This window comes from Chenopodium quinoa, unplaced genomic scaffold (assembly GCF_001683475.1).
Source record: "Chenopodium quinoa cultivar QQ74 unplaced genomic scaffold, ASM168347v1, whole genome shotgun sequence".
Taxonomy (NCBI): Eukaryota; Viridiplantae; Streptophyta; class Magnoliopsida; order Caryophyllales; family Amaranthaceae; genus Chenopodium; species Chenopodium quinoa.
Window position 1 is genome coordinate 2,962,676 of NW_018743792.1, and position 15,133 is coordinate 2,977,808.

General features: G+C 36.1%; 1 long non-coding RNA gene across 1 annotated transcript; it reads left to right on the forward strand.

The window, feature by feature from the left end:
* The first annotated feature begins 1,065 nt into the window (after positions 1–1,065).
* On the forward strand, positions 1,066–2,382 carry LOC110685203. Its single transcript, XR_002503957.1, has 3 exons — positions 1,066–1,339; positions 1,753–1,932; positions 2,018–2,382. It is a non-coding gene; the product is annotated as an uncharacterized LOC110685203 (long non-coding RNA).
* Positions 2,383–15,133: the final 12,751 nt, after the last annotated feature.

Below are 15,133 nucleotides of genomic sequence, written 5' to 3' on the forward strand. Positions count from 1 at the left end.
ATATGCATGAATGATATGTCTCTATCCACCCCTTCCATCATAAATGATTGGGGTATTTATACGGGTGGGATGGTGTGTCTTTTAGGGTTGGTGGCCTAAAAAGGTGCAACATGATTGGCGGCACAATCAATGCAGAACACGTGTTCTTTAGGGGTCGGGCGCCGTTATGGCGCTTTTCTCGGGATTTGGGCCTGTTGATGTAAGGACGCCTTCTCTCATTCAGGTTCTCTTTTATTGGGAACGTGTCATCTTCCTATTGGAACACGTGTCGCCCTTTTATTGGGCCACGTGTTACTATGGGATTGGACCACGTTGTAGGGGTATTTCTTAGCCTAAACATCAACCTTTTTGCTATTAAAACAATACACATGTTAGTAAACTTCAAGAAAGCGAAATCAATAAAGCAATAAGAAACTAAATTAATATAGAATTGAATACAGATTTGGCACCAAACCCTCAGAAATATCAACCTTTAACATCAAGGTCGAAGATGACAACGTCAACTGAGGTTTGGAGTATTCGAATCACACAAAGGAAGTATTGTGGATGATTTGGGAGTATCAAGGATGCATTTAAGCTAAGTCTAAGAACATAGGTGTTAGCAATCTCAGAGTATGATAACTGTTGATGGTAATTGTTGATGATTTGAAATCAGGAAAAACGACCTCTATTTATAAGGAAAAAAGTGAGTCAAAACGATCTAAAAAATAAAAATCCGAAGTCCGAACAAAATAGAACTTTGTTTGACACGACGCAACAGGTTTGTTGCGGCGTTGGCCCTTCACTAGTAGAAAAAACTAAATAGGCACCCCCCTATTGCACCGGTTCTTGAAAACCGGTGCCAAAAATAAATGGGCGAGACTTAAAAATTCAGAGTTGGCACCGATTCTAACCAAAACCGGTGCCAAGCATTTAATTAGCACCGGTTCAAACCGGTGCCAACTTATGAAAAAAAAAAAAGTATGGGAAGGAGTTGGCACCGGTTCTCCTTAAACCGGTGCCAACTATGGTATTTAGCACCGGTTTAAACCGGTGCCATTTTTGAAAAAAAAAACCGGGCGAAATAAAAAAAAATAAATAAATCGGGGTATTCATTTCTCTGCTTCTTCTTCTTTCTTTCTTTCCCCCCTGCATTTCATTTTCGTTATCCCTAACTCTCGTTTTCGCCCTTCTCTTAGCTTCGACCACCTTTCTCCATATTTCTCCTCCATTACGCGTGCTCGTAGTTCTCCATTGAAGCGCATTCTGAGTTTTATCCATATCACTCCTCCACTACGCGTACTGTATTCTCCATTGAAGCGGATTCGAGCTTTCTCACCTTCATTGAAGCAGCTTCGAGGTAAAAATTTGTTTTTGTCCTTTTGTTTTCGCAATCTAGGGTTTGTCGTTTATTGATTTTTGAATTTAGGGTTAGTTCATGTAAATTAGGGTTAGTTTACTACTGCAACCCTCTTAATTTCGATTTGGATTCTCTGGGTTTGGGTTTCACTTTGGGGTTTTTCTGGATTTGACTTTCTTTTAGGTAGTCAATAGGGAGGCAGTTTTGTGGGGGGTTTAGGGGTTTCTTGGGTGGTCAGGGTGGCTGCGGTGGTCGATTTTGACAGTTCAGATTACATTGATTATGGCACATCTAGTAAAATAGCAGGCTTCATTGCTGAAACAATTCAGGTTTATCTGTCTCTTTGTTTCGTGCTTCAAAAGTTACTTGCTTTTAGTTACTGTAACTCAATGGTACTTGTTATTTATGTTTAGGGTGTTGGAGGAGGAGTTGAATTAACTCCTGGATATTTGAAGCTGGTGTATGATATGGTACGTAAGGCTGGAGGAGTCTGCATTGCTGATGAAGTTCAAACTGGATTTGGTTGAACAGGGATCAAGTATTGGGGCTTTGAAACACAAGGCGTTATTCCTGATATAGAGATAATGGCAAAGGTCTTTTAGGATACTCTAGCTGTAGTACTTATTTTGATTTAACATAATGTCTTTTATCTGACCAGAACTTAACATAATGCTGCAGGGAATCGGCAATGGCCTACCCCTTAGAGCAGTGGTGACTACACCTGAGATTGCTAGCGTATTGGCTAAATTCAATTTAATACTTACGGAGGAAACCCGGTGTGCTCTGCAGGTGGTCTTGCAGTCCTGAGGGTAATTGACAAGGAAAAACGTCAACAACACTGTTCTGATGTAGGGACCTGCCGCCACTCACCCTTCGACGGCCACCCTCCGTTTAATTTCGTAATTTACTCATGCTTCAACTGTATTACCTCCTTTTCATTCTCTAATTCCTTGTTTACATTTCACTTTAGCATTTCTAAACATTTTATTCTGGAATTTTGGTCAGGTTGAAATTATCTTAATTGTGATGAATTTATTGACTTACATTTTAGGTTAATTGTTTAGCATCGTTGAAAAATAAGGACGGAAAATTTTATATTTTAGGTTGATTTTGTGCGCTTTGTTCTTTCTGAATCTTAGTTTTGATTCTGATCATAGTTTGGGTTATTTATGTAACTTGGACTCTTCATTTCACCTCGAGTTCTCTTGTCAGATCCTCGGCATTGGAAATTTTTGGAAACTTGGAAACTTACCTGAATCCGAGTAACCTAGGTATCCAGTTGTAATAAATTTATGAACTGCGAGAAGTGTTTTGATTTTTTGTTGCGAATTTGAAAATTTTCGGGCTGACATGTACGTGCGAAGTAACGTTATGTATGATCTTGGTGATCATTACTCAAACTTTGACAACTTACTTATCTTCCACTTCTAGTCACTCTACCATATTCTAAGAAGTGCAAGTATTATTTAGGCTGCATCATTTACATTACTAAGGAGTTGTATTTAGTGTGGATTTTTACTTGAGCTTTTCTTCATTGTTACATGCTTGGAAAATCTAAAAGAAATTATCTCGGTGCAGAATTTTTGTATCTGGTCTATCCATATAGGTTCTTCTAAGATTTTCTGTCACTCAGTTGGGTTCTATATATATATTCACTTAAACATGAATTGTGCTGGTAGTTAAGTTAAACACTTTGCTCCTTAATTTGTTTCCTTTAATTACCCTCAATATATTTTGCCACTGTTTGTTTTCTTTTTCTTTAATTACCCTCAATATATTTCAAATGAGCTATAAAACATGGAATAGTTGAAAACTTATATTTCAGTAAACAGTAATTTCTGTTATACTCCGTAGCATTTAGCAAATTAGCAGTTCTCAAGTAGCATATAGCTTTCTGAATGTATCAAATGTCACATAGGCTGGATCTATGTTATTTGAATTGTAGTACAACATATATAACTGATATTTACTTGGTGCTTGTGTACTTGTTAATTTGTTATTGACATAAATTTATTCTTGGATATATTTCTCTAATTAGTTTACTGGAAAAGAGTGAGTACATGCTAACATGTACACCTCATTTTACTCTATACCAACCACCACTTGTTAGTAGATTGACTACTTACATCTACCATGGGTTACATGTACTCTCTTTTTTCTAATCTATTCTTTATCAAGCACCCCATTGTATTTGACATGTCGTTTAAGATTTTTAGTTTTGGTTGCTGAAAATATTGATCAAGTGTTAGATACAAGAGAGAGAGAGAAAGAGAGAGACGTTTATGGATTTATGTCCAAAGTTTAGAGTTACCTGTTTTTGAATGCGTGCGTATAATACTCTCTTAGTTGGGTACTGTGAGCAGTCCATGAACCATGAAACTTCCTGTAAATCTAAAATTTTCATGGATTTGGCATCCCTCAAATACCCAACGGTTCAAAACCGGTGCCAAAAGGGGGGTTTGAACCGGTGCCTTTTTATCTTTTTCGTCTAGTGTTCACTGTGAGTTTCATCTAAATTCATAACTTTCTTGTTTAAGATTGAAATGTTGTGACCTTGACTATGCATTTGTTATTTTTCTATCAAAGGGACTTTGTATGTTTCGTGTTGAATTAGGCATTGCTTTTGTGTTTTCGATATGTAATAATCAATGAGGTATGATTACCATGGTACGTTGCTTGAAGATGCTAGAGTTTATGCCTAAGCTATTATTAATTTTCGAGAAAGTATAATGTTTTCGACAAGGCTGTGATCCTTCTTGTGAAATTATGTAAGTCAATTTGTGTGGAGGTGATGGGGAGAATTCAGCAATTGATTGATAGGGCTTGGACTAGGAATCATTGCAAGTGGGTGCAATTGTTAAAGTGTAATATGCCTGGTGTTTGATGTTCTGGTTGTTGCTGGAATTCTGGTCCTGTTTTTGTTTGTGTTTAAATGGTCTGTGAAGCTGCCTGGTAAGCTTGCTGATCTTCTGATGTTTGTCTGCCTGCTGCCTTAGCTGGACCTGCTGATCCCTGCTTGTGTTCTTATCTGGATATGCTGATTTCTGGTCGTGTTTCTGTCTCTGTGCTGGGGCCTTGAGTGCTGTTTTTTGATGTGTGTTGCTGACTTTTTGAGTTGCAGGGTTGATGTGCTCCTAATGCAGGCTGGGTGCAGTGCTTGGGCTGTGTTTCTGCGTTTCTGTGCAGCAGGGTGTGCTTGTCTTTGTTTTTATTGTGTTGCTAGCTGGTTCAATCTCTGTCAGGGCCTGTAGGGAGTTTCTGTTTCTGACCTGATGCTGTGCTTTCATTTTTTCTCGGTTGCATTGCTGTATGTTACTGTGTTGTGTCTTGGAGCTGCTGCGTTCTTGTGATGCTGAGTTCTTGTTTTCTGGGTTGCCGAGGTGCTGGTGCAGGCTGTGTTTTGGGGGTCTGCAGGAAGCTTCTGTTTGGTTGCTGTGTTTTCGTTCTTCCTGATTATGCAGTGTTGTGTGTTGCTGTGATGTGGATTGGAGCTGTTGTGTTCCTGTGTAGCTGAGTTCTTGTGATGCTGGTTTACTAGGGTACTGGTGCAGGCTGTGTTCCTGGTCCTGTGCTGACTTTGTTTGCTGATGCTTTTGATTAGCTGGCTGTGCATGGTCCTGCTCAACTGGCTGCTGCTGTTTTTGTCATGTTTTGCTGGGTGCTGGCTTTTATTTGCTGTGTTTCGTTTGGTGTTTGTTTACAGGCTGTTTTTTTTTAGGAGGTCGTTGTGTTTTAGTTGAGTTGGTCTTGTTGTTTACCTATTTTGTTTTAGTTGAGTTGGTCTTGATGTTTGTGTATGAAAGTTAATGTTTCTATATCAATTTAAGTGAAAAAAATGCAAAAAAAAAAAAAAAAAAAAATTATTTTTTTGGGGTATTTTTGGCACCGGTTTTGACCAGAACCGGTGCCAAAAGTTTTTTAAAAAAAAAATTTGACACTTTTGGCACCGGTGCAAGGCACGCTTGCATCGATTCTTGCCTTGAACCGGTGCCAATAGTATTGAAAATAAAAAAAAAATAAAAAAAAAAAACGCGACATAGTAGTTGGCACTGGTTAACCGATGCCAAATGCTTTAGTTGGCACCGGTTTTGAACCGGTGCCAAATTTTGATGGATTTGGCATCCCTCAAACACCCAACGGTTCAAAACCGGTGCCAAAGGGGGGGTTTGAATCGGTGCCTTTTTATCTTTTTCGTCTAGTGCTTGTCGCGGTGCGACAAGGCTGACGCTGCACGTTGGACTTGTTGCTGTGCGATGGTTTTTAAAAGATAGCAAAGCCATAAGGAATTTGATGTCTAATGGAATTATGTTTGCAAAAGATATCCGAACGTCTTTGAATTTGAACGGGATAAGGATTATCATATGAGAACTTTTATTCAATCTCGAATTTTTTTATCTTTTTCTTTTCGGGAAAGATAAATTAGTACCTTCTAGAGGATTCTAGAATTTCCTAACTGATTTAGGATTGAGAATATGATCATATAGGGAGTAAATAAAATATTTAGACTTTATATATTCATTAGGTCGTACTAAAGGTGGACCTAGGCTTGGTTTAGGCTTGGTTTAGTATTTTGGTCATGACTCATTCGTTTTAAGTCGGATTTGGGCTTATAATATATCGTTGGAAAACTCTTTTCAAACCCCATCCATCTAAATAATAATTAGACTGGGAACATGGACCAAAATAATCAAGTATTCACTTTTTTATGATTTAGACACGAAATGAATGATTTTAAGGACATAAAATAGATGATTTGGATTAAAAACATTTTAGGTAAGGTTAGAAATATGGTCAAGGTTTAAGGAAACATTGCAAGACTCTTCAACTCTTTACTGAACTCGTCAATCAAAACGTGAAAGGTACTCATCACTAGGTTTGGTTTTTGGGGAGATACAATCAGGTGTCTACAGTCCCTATCATTAATCATTAGTTGGCTATTTATAATTGTATTTTCAGGTGGCAAAACTGTACTTTATTGGACAGTTTAGGGGTAAATCTATACTTTATAATGATTAATGGAGGGTTAAGGATGGTGGACTGGATCATGAAAGGGTATTTTCGTTATTTTAAATCCATTGAGCTTAAAACATGGATTAGGCCCAAACAGGTTATAGTAGATACTTAATAATTATACAAGAATTCATTTTGGAAGAAAGAAATAATGATTTAACCACTCATTCCATACCATGTTCTCTATGCAATAACGACACCCCAACTTCCATTGGTCATGTAACTGTTTTGCATTATTAGATATTTAGAATTATTCACAGATAATATCACATTGACTTGATGATTCTATGGATCTTTTCTAGCTTTAAGGGCCACTCGTGTCATTTCCTTGCAATTTTTTGTATTATTTTAGAGAGCAATTATTTAGTGTGTCATGTGACCTTATATTATACAACATGCATGATTAATATTAATTCTTCTTCCCCGACAGTTGCGGCTTTTTACCAACACATATCTTAAGAATTAAAGGTTGTCATGTCCTCTAAGACACTTCTTGTTGATTATGCTTAAATCATGCTTTTGTGACAAATTTACCTTTAATTATGATTATGCTTTATTTAAATTAAGCTGCATGCACTCTACATTATGGTTATTATTGAGGCCCAATAGATTTTGAATCGTGAATCATGGCTTCTTGTGTCATTGTGTACTTCCATGTTTTCAGTTTATCACTCTAGTTAAAATAGTGTTCGGATAATCAACTAAATACATGATCCGGTCAACAATATATATTTTGGTCCCTTCGTTAACTTGATTTCGGTCTTTTATGGATGTCGACGAGCTTTGCGATGAAGTCCTTAGGCTAGAAGTCTAGAACCACTCCGGTTTTGAGATAAAATATTGGAATTATTTGACTCTTTTTACATCACTGTATATTTAAATTTTCTTTGCACCCTAAAATCTACCACTCTAGTTTCAAATTAATTGACAAAAAGTAAAATTATGTTGTACATATATCACAATTCACAAATTCTTATATGTGGCTATGGCCACTTCATATAAGCAATATATTGAGTAATAGGGATTACTACGATAATAAAATTGGGTTACAGTATATAAACATAAGGATTTCTTAACTGAACCAATGTAGTTACTTTTTTAATTAATTAAATACTATGTGGCTCGAGTGTTGCACCAAGTTGCTACTTTAAAATATAATGCTAGTAAAAAAGAGGATTTAAAGAGAGTAACTCTCCGTTGTCTTGGAATTGTTCTTTATTTATTTTGTTCAAACTACATATTATTATTTTTTTTATCTTTTTTTAGCTTAGTTAAAGATATATTTATTTATGTGTACATTGAGAATATAAAATTACTATTATTTAAGATGGTAAGAAATGTGATTTTATATCCATGAGGTTCAATGTTTGAAACTTGTGGGATGTTTTATTTCTTGTTAATAAAAGCGTAGAATAATTGTTGCAATTTTAGTGCTGACATGGCGAAATGCTAGTTAAATGATGATGTGACACAATGCTAATGCAAATTTACGTGACACATAAATGTTTTTAGGAACGTTTTTTAATATGTAAAGTATAGATGTTACTTGTATAATATATTGGGTTTACTCTCATGGACAAAATAAGAGGTTACTGGATCATATTAATGAATAAGAGTTACTTTTATAAACAAATGTGGTCACACCATCTGTTTAGGCACATACATACAACACTACTTGCCATATGTATACTCTTCCATTCTTCTCCTTAACTCGTTGTTTGTTTAGAGGGATAAAAGAAGGGGAAGTAGGGAAGGGGATGGATCAAATTAGAGGTTTTTTTTCTCTTTTTGTTTGTTTGTTTTTTAAGAGGGATGAAGATATTAAAGGGGTAGGAATAATGATGGAAAAAAAAACCTAGATATCCCTCTAAAATAATAACTAGAAGGAGGTGATATGAGGGATGGGGATAAATAACATTTTTCGAAGGAACTTTTGTCGGAAACTACCGGCGGGACGTTTTTCGTCAAAAATTTCCGACAGACTTTCCAGACGAGAAAATCTCCTCCGACGCCTGAAATTCCGTCAAAAAAAGGGTTCCGACGGAATTAAAGGTCGTTTTCCTACAAAAATAGTTCCGACAACCGCTTTCGACTGAAGTTCCGTCAGAAACAAGTTTTCCGACGAAAAACCGGGTATTTTCGACGCAATTATTCCATCGAAAATCGCCTGTTTTCTAGTAGGGGAAGGAAAAAAAATTAATAAAGGTAATTAAGTAATTTAATTATTTATCCCAATTTAATTCTCAACTCATACCAAATATAAGATAATATCATTTTTATCGCTATCGCACCTATCAATTTCCTATCCTTATCCCATCTGCTTATCCTTCTTATCCCTATCTCTCTTACCAAACGCATTGTAATTATTTGCTACATTGAAATTTAGGTCAAAAATCTATAACTTTGACCATAATTACTATTAATTTTAAAAATATATATAATAAGAATTTTTGGAATCTCATCCACTCATGTTAATTAAATACCGTCACTCAAATCGATAAGTAACCCAGAATCCTCCCTAGAGGAGTCGCCAAATTGTAGGCGTCTCTCGAAGTGCGCATATGTCGAGCATAGGTGAATACGCTTGACAATCATCGAAAGTTCGATATAACATATAACGATAAGGACAAAAAAGTAGGGAGTTGCCAACAAGATTTTAAAGGAACTTGTAAACCGTTCATGGATCATTAAAGACAACCACGAAAAGGGACAAACTGAAGGCATTAACAATTCGATCCATGAAGGTTACACTCCATTCATAATCCATAAGATTACTAACTCCATAGTGGTCCTGAACCATAATTGGATATTCGGGAATGATGGTACGGATTGAGTCATGTACCCAATGCCGCTCGTACTGGCCTCTACTCAATGTTATAGCAACATGTATTAATCGCAACTCAAAAGACATACAAATAATATTCAATTCGCTCCAGACTAATTAATCTAAATTGGTGGAAAATTTAATGCACACATAAATCTTATTATTGTGATCACTTCGATTAAGCAACAAGATTACTAGGAACCTAAACCGATTGTCCAAATTATCTTATTAGCCATGATTTTCAATTACATATTCCCAATTAAACATGCAATATCAGTGATCAACACATAGAAAAATCAAATAAACTAAATAATCATGTATAAATATAGGAAGCAACTTGATGATAATTAAAGGAACAAATTAAAGCATCCTAAACATGATACTTAATAATCATTAATAAAATCTTAGGTATGATACTAACCAAAATAATATGACACCTAAACATGATACTAATAATTACAAATAACGATCCTAAACATGATGCTAGCAAGAATAAATATTTTATAATTACTAAAAGAAAGAATTATTAAATCTACTTACTTTGATTGCGAAACCTTGCAACTACATCATGAATAAACCGTTAGTAAACTTAAAAAAAAATATAAATCAAAATAAAATAAATTAAAAGAAAAGAAATTAAATTGAGTTTAGATTGAAACCCTCAGGTTTTTTTATCAACCCTTGACATCGTGGATTGCCGATAGATCACTTGAAAGGGCACTTGAAAGAGGAATTTTAAAAAGTTTAGAGGGATGGAAGAGTAAGAAAACCAGAGTATTAGGTAGAAGATGAGCCAAAAACGGTGCTCGTAACCCTCGAAAGACTGCGGTTTTTATAGGAATAAAATGGAAAAAAAGATAAAAATTGCATCGCCAACACCACAAAACCAGCGCGCCATGTCAGCCACTGCCACTTTGCGGCATTTCTATCACGTTGCGACATTTTTGGCGTGCCGCAACAAAATTCAAGTTTTTGTGGTTCTTATGATAATTTTTGAACCCGAACTCGGATTAAGGCATATAATATATTATTGGAAATCTATGGAAGTCTTCCTTCCAACCTAATTAGGATCCGGTTAATATCTTATCTAAATCTAAAGATATTTTCAAAATAGTGCAAGGGTGTCGGTTGGTTAGAGTTTGGTATTTCGATCATATCTTTTTCGTTATTGCTCTGAATTGAGCTTATGATATATCATTGGAAATCTTATTTCAAGGGATATCCAACCATGTAAAGTTTAGATTAAAATTATTGGGCACGAATGTCATATTTGCTCGATTTCAGGCTATAGTTATGAAAAGAGGAAATTATGCTAAGATATATAGATTTTGGGCTAAGAAAAGTGTTGGGGATATTGAAATGGCTAGAATGGTTTATGAAAGGATAGAATATGGAAATTACATGGAATGGTAAACAAGAATCAAGTGCTCATTTCTTTCAATACTTTACTCAAACCATATCGCGATGAAAGGTTTTATTCGTCATCGAATTTCAGTCGGGGAGACGTTTTTAGGTGTCTACAATAAGGTAATTAGGTAACCAACAATAAATCAGTAGTCATGTAAAACAAATAAAAAAAAGTAAATATGACAAAGAGAGAAATGTTAACTGAACACAAATGCAAAAAAAATATTTTATCAAATATTTCAACAGACGAAAAGACTATATAAGACTCAAAAATAAGTTTAAAAAGTTGATTTTTTGTTTTTGGTAATTTTAAAAAGGATATATAATTTGAAAATAATCACCTTTAAGAAATCACTATTTGTAAATAACCACCTTTCTTTTTTTTCTTTAACCACCTTTGAAAAGAAAAAATTAAAGATTTCCCCACCACATAACGATTTTCATCACTGAGGCCTACCTTTAAGGTTTGGGGGGCGCTTTGCCTCTAGAGGATTCAAAGTGTGGTATGAATCGTCAAAATAACAATAGAAATGCATCATTTTCCTTGTTAAAAAATACTTTGATTTGTATGTCATTATTGTTTTTACCTGAAATATTGCTCGATTAACGTTGACCTGGGGAAAACTAGGTCGTTGACTAATCCTCCCTAGAGCCAAATAAAATTTATAATCACTTAACAAACCTAAATACAAGTATAGAGGTAAGTCAAGGGTCGAACCACCAGGAACGGTTATGTTCAAGTGCTTTCAATGTGCGCCTAAGCTAGGTCGAAGTCGAAGGTAGAGAATAGAGTAACCAATACTAATCAACTAACAAAACAAAGAATCAAACAAATGAAACACTAGGGAATGGGGATTAACATGTAATCATGACAATTGCAACAACTTGGGAAGATTAAGTCAATCGATGGTTGTGATGACTAATGTTAAAAGCTATCAATGGAATCGAAGGGCTATCGCCTAATCATTAAACTAGGTTTCCTCTATGAATAACAAATTAGGAGAATCACAATTCAATTCAATCAACAAAAGCAATTCCTAAATCAAGTGGTCATGTCATTAGGAATCACAATGCAATCTAGCATGGAAATCTAGGTTAGCTACTCTTATCAATCCAAAACACATGCACCATTCCATCAATTACTTTAATCTCAACAATCAATCAACATAATTCCCAAATTAATCACAATCAACCAATCATACAAGTTTTACCCAACCCTAGAAAGCAACTACTCCACAACTATCATCATCTAATCCAAACAAGTAATTGTAATCAAGAATCAATCAATTTTCAACAACAACTAATCTAATCAAGATTCAAGCAACAAAACTAAATCAAACAAACATGAATTTAAGGAAAACAATCAGATGAGATAGAGTAAGAAATGCTCATTGATTATTGAGAAGATCTTCAATACAATTGTCACCCTTGCATCTTCAATGTCTCAAATCACCATTGAAATCACTCACTTTCTCTCTCTAAATCTACTCCTAAAACTAACCCTAAACTAGAGAAAGAAACTCTCAACCTAAGCTAAAATATGAGAGATAAAATCCTAATCTATTCTAAAGTTCATCCAAAAATAGAAAGAAATAAAGTATATATAGTAAGCAAGACATTACGCTCGACCACCCTGCTGCGCGTGCTCATAAGAGGGTCTGCACGCGCACGCGAGATACGTAATACTCATGGTGGCATGGCCGCGCACGCGCACCAGCTCGAAGCAGCAAAAATTGTCGTGGCGCGGCAACGGTTGCCGTGACACGACGTTGCCTGCCGTGGCGCGACGTGGCCTACCGTGGCGTGGCATACATCGAGCAGTAGCTGACTTGCTCCCTTGGCCATGGCTTGGTCTTCGCGCTCACGAGCATCCTCCTCATCGACGCTCTCACATGATGCTCACGAGGGGGGCAGCCTTCAAAACTCAAATTTTACTTGTTCATGATCGAAGTATGCAATGAGAGGGTGGACAAGAGCGTAAGGCCTTGAGTAGGAACTTGCTCCTTAACTTGATCCTTAGACATTCGAATGGTATGAGATCTTGTCCCGAGCATCCAAAAGACTTCGAGAATCTTCTAAGATAAATCTCGAGCCCCGAACAAGACCTACAATATAAGAAAGTAAAGCGATTAGAATAGAAAAGATGTCCTTAAATCACAAGAAAACATAAAATAAGGGAAACAAAGAAACTAAAGCACAAAAGAGAGAAACTTAAGCATTATTTAAAGAGAAAAGCCATAAAAGAGAAGGAAAACAGCCTAAAATACTACAATATGAGTGACACAAATGACACTCATCAAATATTTTAGGGGTCATTTTAGCCCTAAATAATCCAAACCGAGCTCAAAATTGTATAAGGAAAAAAAAAACAATAAAATGCCTCGTTTTTCATGCGATGAAACAAAATACATTATGTGGTGGTAAGAGATATATTTTTTTCCTTTTTGAAGGTTGTTAAAACTAAATAAATTAAGTACCAACTACCTCTATTTTCCGATTCAGTAGCTTTAATTATGTAGAATCTGATCCACTTACTCATCGAGCCAAGGGTACGAAAGAAATACAATTGATTTTAATTTTTCAATCAAAAGTTCTCGTGTTTCTTGAAAATGTGATTCAATCGATGGGATTTAGTACAGGTAGTTAATTTCAAACAATGGTTTTTAAAGGTGGTTATTTTAAAATTTTCCTATTAAAAATTTTGAACTTCATGTATAAATCATCACAATAGTGCTTTTAAAATTATAAATTAAACAATGAATTTATTAGATCATTTCTTTGAATTTGATTAATTTTAATTGAATTTGTCATATTTCAATTTTTTCTTTTTAAATTCTGTATTTGCACGGGCACAAATTTGTAAACTTTTAAAATATAGTCATGTAAAGTCTTGCTTAACTCGTCTTGATTTTTAGGTTTCAAATATGTAATTTATATTTAATTGTTTTTGTAGTATGTGTTCCGGGTATGGATTTGAGGATTCTAAATGGAGCAGGCAGGGTGATAAACGTAACTGCCCTCGGGGGTGGCTCGAAGAGCCCCTCTGATGCTTAAGTTAGAATGTGTTTAGAGAGAGAAAGTGTATTTCGATAGAGAGAGTGTGTAATAACCTCTTTTCCGTTGTACTTGGTTTCCTATTTATAGTTGTACGATCTCCTTTAGGCGGAGTCATACTTGGTCAGCCTGTAAGACGACTCTATCGGGCTGATAAGCCCCTCTGAGTATTCTTCTAGCGATAAGTGCGCACCCCATGAGCAAGGCTGGGAGAGTGGTGATCGCTCAGCAGGAGCTATCCCATACAACTAGCCCCTTAAGAGGTGGTATGAGGTTACTCATGCCTCTTGACTGATTAATGCGTCCCCTCTAGATGAGTCCGGCCGGAAAGGAATAGCTCACCAGGAGCTATCCCATAAACTAGCCCCTCAATAGGTGGTATGAGGTCACTCATTCCAGCTGTTTTAAGTGTGTAACCTTATCGGTAGTTGCTCAACAAGTCGTCCGCCTAAGATATCCTCCTTACAACTAGCCCCTAAAGTCTCAGGAGTGCATACGCGGTTCTGATACTTAAGAGAACATGTTGTGAAGTACTGAAGATGATTTTTTTTCCCATGATGTGGATGATAGTAGCCCCTAATGTGTGAAGAAGTGATTAGCTCCATAGCAAAGAATTTCGATTACTGCCGCTGAACTTTGAGAAATGACAAGCTTGCAACGAGGAATTTTAATTACTCCCGCTAAAGTTTCAGAAATGATGAGCTTGTAGGGAGGAATTTCGATTACTACCGTTGACGAGCTTGCAGGGAGGAATTTCGATTACTCCCGCTGAAGTCTAAGAAATGACGAGCTTGCAGGGAGGAATTCCGATTACTCCCGCTGAAGTTTGAGAAATGACAAGCTTGCAGGGAGAGATTTCGATTACTCCCGCCGAAGTTTGAGAAATGACGAGCTTGCAGGGAGGGATTTCGATTACTCCCGCTGAATTCTAAGAAATGACGAGCTTGTAGGGAGGAATTTCAATTACTCCCACTGAAGTTTGAGGAAGGGTTTTTTTTCCTTTTATTTTTTGGCTGTAACAGTGTCTTGCATGTGTGGAACACGTGTCAGTCATCCAGGGAACAGTTTATTTCACTGAAGTGACATGGCAGTTGAACTCTATTTATTAGGTAAAACCGCTAATTAACTATCGCATTTAATTTCAGTGTCCCCCCTTTTTACTTCCCCCTTTTCATTTTCTCACTTTTCATCTTCCTTATTTCAAATTATTTGCTCTCATTTCTTTTTGCCACTACTCTTTTGCAAACGATCGTCACTCCTTGTTGTTGTTGTTGTAAGTTTCTTCCTTTATTCTTCCTTTGCCTTCGTTTGATTTACTTTTCTTCCTTAATTACTTATTCTCTTCAATTTCTTGTCCTACATTGGGATTATTTTTCCCCTTGATTGTAGTTCGAAGTCTTTGCTCGAATTCCGTCCTTTGGGGTAGTCATTGTCGTTGCGTGCCATTGTCTGTGTGATTTCTCTTTGAAAGGTACTTCCTTTGTGCCTTTTTCCGCATT